Here is a 6,232-nt window from a genome sequence, read left to right as displayed (position 1 = left end):
GAGATTAGGATTTGTCACTCCGATTGTCAGAGAGGTATCTCTGGGCCCTCTCGGTAATGCACATCACTTAAAGCCTTGCAAGCATTGCAATTAATGAGTTAGTTGCGGGATGATGTATTACAGAACGAGTAAAGAGACTTGCCGGTGACGAGATTGAACTAGGTATGGGATACCGACGATCGAATCTCAGGCAAGTAACATACCGATGACAAAGGGAACAACGTATGTCGTTATGCGGTCTGACCGATAAAAGATCTTCGTAGAATATGTAGCCAATATGAGCATCCAGGTTCCACTATTGGTTATTGACCGGAGACGTGTCTCGGTCATGTCTACATTGTTCTCAAACCCGTAGGGTCCGCACGCTTAAGGTTACGATGACAGTTATATTATGAGTTTATGCATTTTGATGTACCGAAGGTTGTTTAGAGTCCTGGATGTGATCACGGACATGACGAGGAGTCTCGAAATGGTCGAGACATAAAGATTGATATATTGGAAGCCTATGTTTGGATATCAGAAGTGTTCTGAGTGAAATCGGGATTTTACCGGAGTACTGGGAGGTTACCGGAACCCCCCGGGAGCTATATGGGCCTAAGTGGGCCTTAGTGGTAAAGAGAAGGGGCAGCCCAAGATGGGACGCGTGCCCCTCCCCTCCCTTGGTCCGAATAGGACAAGGAGAGGGGGCCGGCCCCCCTCTCTCTTTTCCCCCCTCTGCGAATCCTATTCCAACTAGGATTGGGGGGGGGGGGAATCCTACTCCCAGAGGGAGTAGGACTCCTCCTGGCACGCCTCTCCTAGGCCGGCCGCACCCCCCCACCCCCTTGAGCCTTTATATACGGAGGCAGGGGCACCCCAGAGAAACACAAGTTGATCCACGTGATCATATTCTTAGCCATGTGTGGTGCCCCCTTCCACCATAGTCCTCGATAATATTGTAGCGGTGCTTAGGCGAAGCCCTGCGGCAGTAGTACATCAAGACCGTCACCACGCCGTCGTGCTGACGGAATTCTTCCCCGACACTTTGCTGGATCGGAGTCCGGGGATCGTCATCGAGCTGAACGTGTGCTAGAACTCGGAGGTGCCGTAGTTTCGGTGCTTGATCGGTCGGGCCGTGGAGACGTACGACTACATCAACCAAACGCTTCCGTTGTCGATCTACAAGGGTACGTAGATCACACTCTCCCCCTCTCGTTGCTATGCATCACTATGATCTTGCGTGAGCGTAGGAAATTTTTTGAAATTACTACGAAACCCAACAGTGGCATCCGAGCCTAGGTTTTATATGTTGATGTTATAAGCATGAGTAGAACACAAGTGAGTTGTGGGCGATATAAGTCATACTGCTTACCAGCATGTCATACTTTGGTTCGCCGGTATTGTTGGACGAAGCGGCCCGGACCGACATTACGCGTATGCTTACGCGAGACCGGTTCTCCCGACGTGCTTTGCACATAGGTGGCTTGCGGGTGACAGTTTCTCCAACTTTAGTTGAACTGAGTGTGGCTACGCCCGGTCCTTGCGAAGGTTAAAACAGCACCAACTTGACAAACTATCGTTGTGGTTTTTGATGCGTAGGTAAGATTGGTTCTTGCTTAAGCCCATAGCAGCCACGTAAAACATGCAACAACAAAGTAGAGGACGTCTAACTTGTTTTTGCAGGGCATGTTGTGATGTGATATGGTCAAGACATGATGCTAAATTTTATTGTATGAGATGATCATGTTTTGTAACCGATTTATCGGCAACTGGCAGGAGCCATATGGTTGTCGCTTTATTGTATGCAATGCAATCGCGCTGTAATGCTTTACTTTATCACTAAGCGGTAGCGATAGTCGTGGAAGCATAAGATTGGCAAGACGACAATGATGCTACGATGGAGATCAAGGTGTCGCGCCGGTGACGATGGTGATCATGACGGTGCTTCGGAGATGGAGATCACAAGCACAAGATGATGATGGCCATATCATATCACTTTTATTGATTGCATGTGATGTTTATCTTTTATGCATCTTATCTTGCTTTGATTGACGGTAGCATTATAAGATGATCTCTCACTAAATTATCAAGAAGTGTTCTCCCTGAGTATGCACCATTGTGAAAGGTCTTCGTGCTGAGACACCACGTGATGATCGGGTGTGATAGGCTCTACGTTCAAATACAACGGGTGCAAAACAGTTGCACACGCGGAATACTCAGGTTATACTTGACGAGCCAAGCATATACATATATGGCCTCGGAATACGGAGACCGAAAGGTCGAGCGTGAATCATATAGTAGATATGATCAACATAGTGATGTTCACCAATGAAACTACTCCATCTCACGTGATGATCGGACATGGTTTAGTTGATTTGGATCACGTAATCACTTAGAGGATTAGAGGGATATCTATCTAAGTGGGAGTTCTTTAAGTAATATGATTAATTGAACCTAAATTTATCATGAACTTAGTACCTGATAGTATCTTGCTTGTTTATGTATGATTGTAGATAAATGGCCCGTGCTGTTGTTCCGTTGAATTTTAATGAGTTCCTTGAGAAAGCAAAGTTGAAAGATGATGGTAGCAATTACACGGACTGGGTCCGTAACTTGAGGATTATCCTCATTGCTGCACAGAAGAATTACGTCCTGGAAGCACCGCTGGGTGCCAGGCCTGCTGCTGGAGCAACACCAGATGTTGTGAACGTCTGGTAGAGCAAAGCTGATGACTACTCGATAGTTCAGTGTGCCATGCTTTACGGCTTAGAACCGGGACTTCAACGACGTTTTGAACGTCATGGAGCATATGAGATGTTCCAGGAGTTGAAGTTAATATTTCAAGCAAATGCCCGGATTGAGAGATATGAAGTCTCCAATAAGTTCTATAGCTGCAAGATGGAGGAGAACAGTTCTGTCAGTGAGCATATACTCAAAATGTCTGGGTATAATAATCACTTGATTCAAATGGGAGTTAATCTTCCAGATGATTGCGTATTGACAGAATTCTCCAATCACTGCCACCAAGCTACAAGAGCTTCCTGATGAACTATAATATGCAAGGGATGAATAACACTATTCCCGAGCTCTTCGCAATGCTGAAAGCTGCGGAGGTAGAAATCAAAAAGGAGCATCAAGTGTTGATGGTCAACAAGACCACTAGTTTCAACAAAAAGGGCAAAGGGAAGAAGATGGGGAACTTCAAGAAGAACAGCAAGCAAGTTGCTGCTCAAGAGAAGAAACCCAAGTCTGGACCTAAGCCTGAAACTGAGTGCTTCTACTGCAAGCAGACTGGTCACTGGAAGCGGAACTGCCCCAAGTATTTGGCGGATAAGAAGGATGGCAAGGTGAACAAAGGTATATGTGATATACATGTTATTGTTGTGTACCTTACTAATGCTCGAAGTAGCACCTGGGTATTTGATACTGGTTATGTTGCTAATATTTGCAACTCGAAACAGGCACTACAGATTAAGCGAAGATTGGCTAAGGACGAGGTGACGATGCACGTGGGAAACGGTTCCAAAGTCGATGTGATCGCGGTCGGCACGCTACCTCTACATCTACCTTTGGGAATAATATTAGACCTAAATAATTGTTATTTGGTGCCAGAGTTAAGCATGAACATTATATCTGGATCTTGTTTGATGCGAGACGGTTATTCATTTAAATCAGAGAATAATGGTTGTTCTATTTATATGAGTAATATCTTTTATGGTCATGCACCCTTGAAGAGTGGTCTATTCTTATTGAATCTCGATAGTAGTAACACACATATTCATAATGTTGAAGCCAAAAGATGCAGAGTTGATAATGATAGTGCAACTTATTTGTGGCACTGCCGTTTAGGTCATATCGGTGTAAAGCGCATGAAGAAACTCCATACTGATGGACTTTTGGAACCACTTGATTATGAATCAATTGGTACTTGCGACCCGTGCCTCATGGGCAAGATGACTAAAACGCCGTTCTCCGGTACTATGGAGAGAGCAACAAATTTGTTGGAAATCATACATACTGATGTAGGTGGTCCGATGAATATTGAGGCTCGTGGCGGATATCATTATTTTCTCACCTTCATAGATGATTTAAGCAGATATGGGTATATCTACTTAATGAAACATAAGTCTGAAACATTTGAAAAGTTCAAAGAATTTTAGAGTGAAGTTGAAAATCATCGTAACAAGAAAATAAAGTTTCTACGATCTGATCGTGGAGGAGAATATTTGAGTTACGAGTTTTGTGTACATTTGAAACAATGCGGAATAGTTTCGCAACTCACGCCACCCGGAACACCACAACGTAATGGTGTGTCCGAACGTCGTAATCGTACTTTACTAGATATGGTGCGATCTATGATGTCTCTTACTGATTTACCGCTATCGTTTTGGGGTTATGCTTTGGAGACGGCCGCATTCACGTTAAATAGGGCACCATCAAAATCGGTTGAGACGACGCCTTATGAACTATGGTTTGGCAAGAAACCAAAGTTGTCGTTTCTGAAAGTTTGGGGCTGCGATGCTTATGTGAAAAAGCTTCAACCTGATAAGATCGAACCCAAATCGGAGAAATGTGTCTTCATAGGATATCCAAAGGAGACTATTGGATACACCTTCTATCACAGATCCGAAGGCAGGACTTTTGTTGCTAAGTTCGGAAACTTTCTAGAGAAGGAGTTTCTCTCGAAAGAAGTGAGTGGGAGGAAAGTAGAACTTGACGAGGTAACTGTACCTGCTCCCTTATTGGAAAGTAGTACATCACAGAAAACTATTTCTGTGACACCTACACCAATTAGTGAGGAAGCTAATGATGATGATCATGAAACTTCAGAACAAGATACTACTAAAACTCATAGATCAACCAGAGTAAGATCCGCACCAGAGTGGTACGGTAATCCTATTCTGGAAGTCATGCTACTAGATCATGACGAACCTACGAACTATGAAGAAGCGATGGTGAGCCCAGATTCCGCAAAATGGCTTGAAGCCATGAAATCTGAGATGGGATCCATGTATGAGAACAAAGTATGGACTTTGGTTGACTTGCCCAATGATCGGCAAGCAATTGAGAATAAATGGATCTTCAAGAAGAAGACTGACGCCGACGACAATATTACTGTCTACAAAGCTCGACTTGACGCAAAAGGGTTTTGACAAGTTCAAGGGATTGACTACGATGAGACCTTCTCACCCGTAGCGATGCTTAAGTCTGTCCGAATCATGTTAGCAATTGCCGCATTTTATGATTATGAAATTTGGCAGATGGATGTCAAAACTGCATTCCTGAATGGATTTCTGGAAGAAGAGTTGTATATGATGCAACCAGAAGGTTTTGTCGATCCAAAGGGAGCTAACAAAGTGTGCAAGCTCTAGCGATCCATTTATGGACTGGTGCAAGACTCTTGGAGTTGGAATAAGCGCTTTGATAGTGTGATCAAAGCATTTGGTTTTATACAGACTTTTGGAGAAGCCTGTATTTACAAGAAAGTGAGTGGGAGCTCTGTAGCATTTCTGATATTATATGTGGATGACATATTACTGATTGGAAATGATATAGAATTTCTGGATAGCATAAAAGGATACTTGAATAAGAGTTTTTCAATGAAAGACCTCGGTGAAGCTGCTTACATATTAGGCATAAAGATCTATAGAGATAGATTGAGACATTTAATTGGACTTTCACAAAGCACATACCATGACAAGATTTTGAAGAAGTTCAAAATGGATCAAGCAAAGAAAGGGTTCTTGCCTGTGTTACAAGGTGTGAAGTTGAGTCAGACTCAATGCCCGACCACTGCAGAAGATAGAGAGAAGATGAAAGATGTTCCCTATGCTTCAGCCATAGGCTCTATCATGTATGCAATGTTGTGTACCAGACCTGATGTGTGCCTTGTTATAAGTCTAGCAGGGAGGTACCAAAGTAATCCAGGAGTGGATCACTGGACAGCGGTCAAGAACATCCTGAAGTACCTGAAAAGGACTAAGGATATGTTTCTCGTATATGGAGGTGACAAAGAGCTCATCATAAACGGTTACGTTGATGCAATCTTTGACACTGATCCGGACGATTCTAAATCGCAAACCGGATACGTGTTTACATTAAATGGTGGAGCTGTCAGTTGGTGAAGTTCTAAACAAAGCGTCGTGGCGGGATCTACGTGTGAAGCGGAATACATAGCTGCTTCGGAAGCAGCAAATGAAGGAGTCTGGAGGAAGGAGTTCATATCTGATCTAGGTGTCGTACCTAGTGCATC

The sequence above is a fragment of the Triticum aestivum genome, chromosome 3A, assembly GCF_018294505.1.
Source record: "Triticum aestivum cultivar Chinese Spring chromosome 3A, IWGSC CS RefSeq v2.1, whole genome shotgun sequence".
Taxonomy (NCBI): domain Eukaryota; kingdom Viridiplantae; phylum Streptophyta; class Magnoliopsida; order Poales; family Poaceae; genus Triticum; species Triticum aestivum.
The sequence above is the reverse complement of the archived record's forward strand: the minus strand, read 5'-3'. Positions refer to the sequence as shown.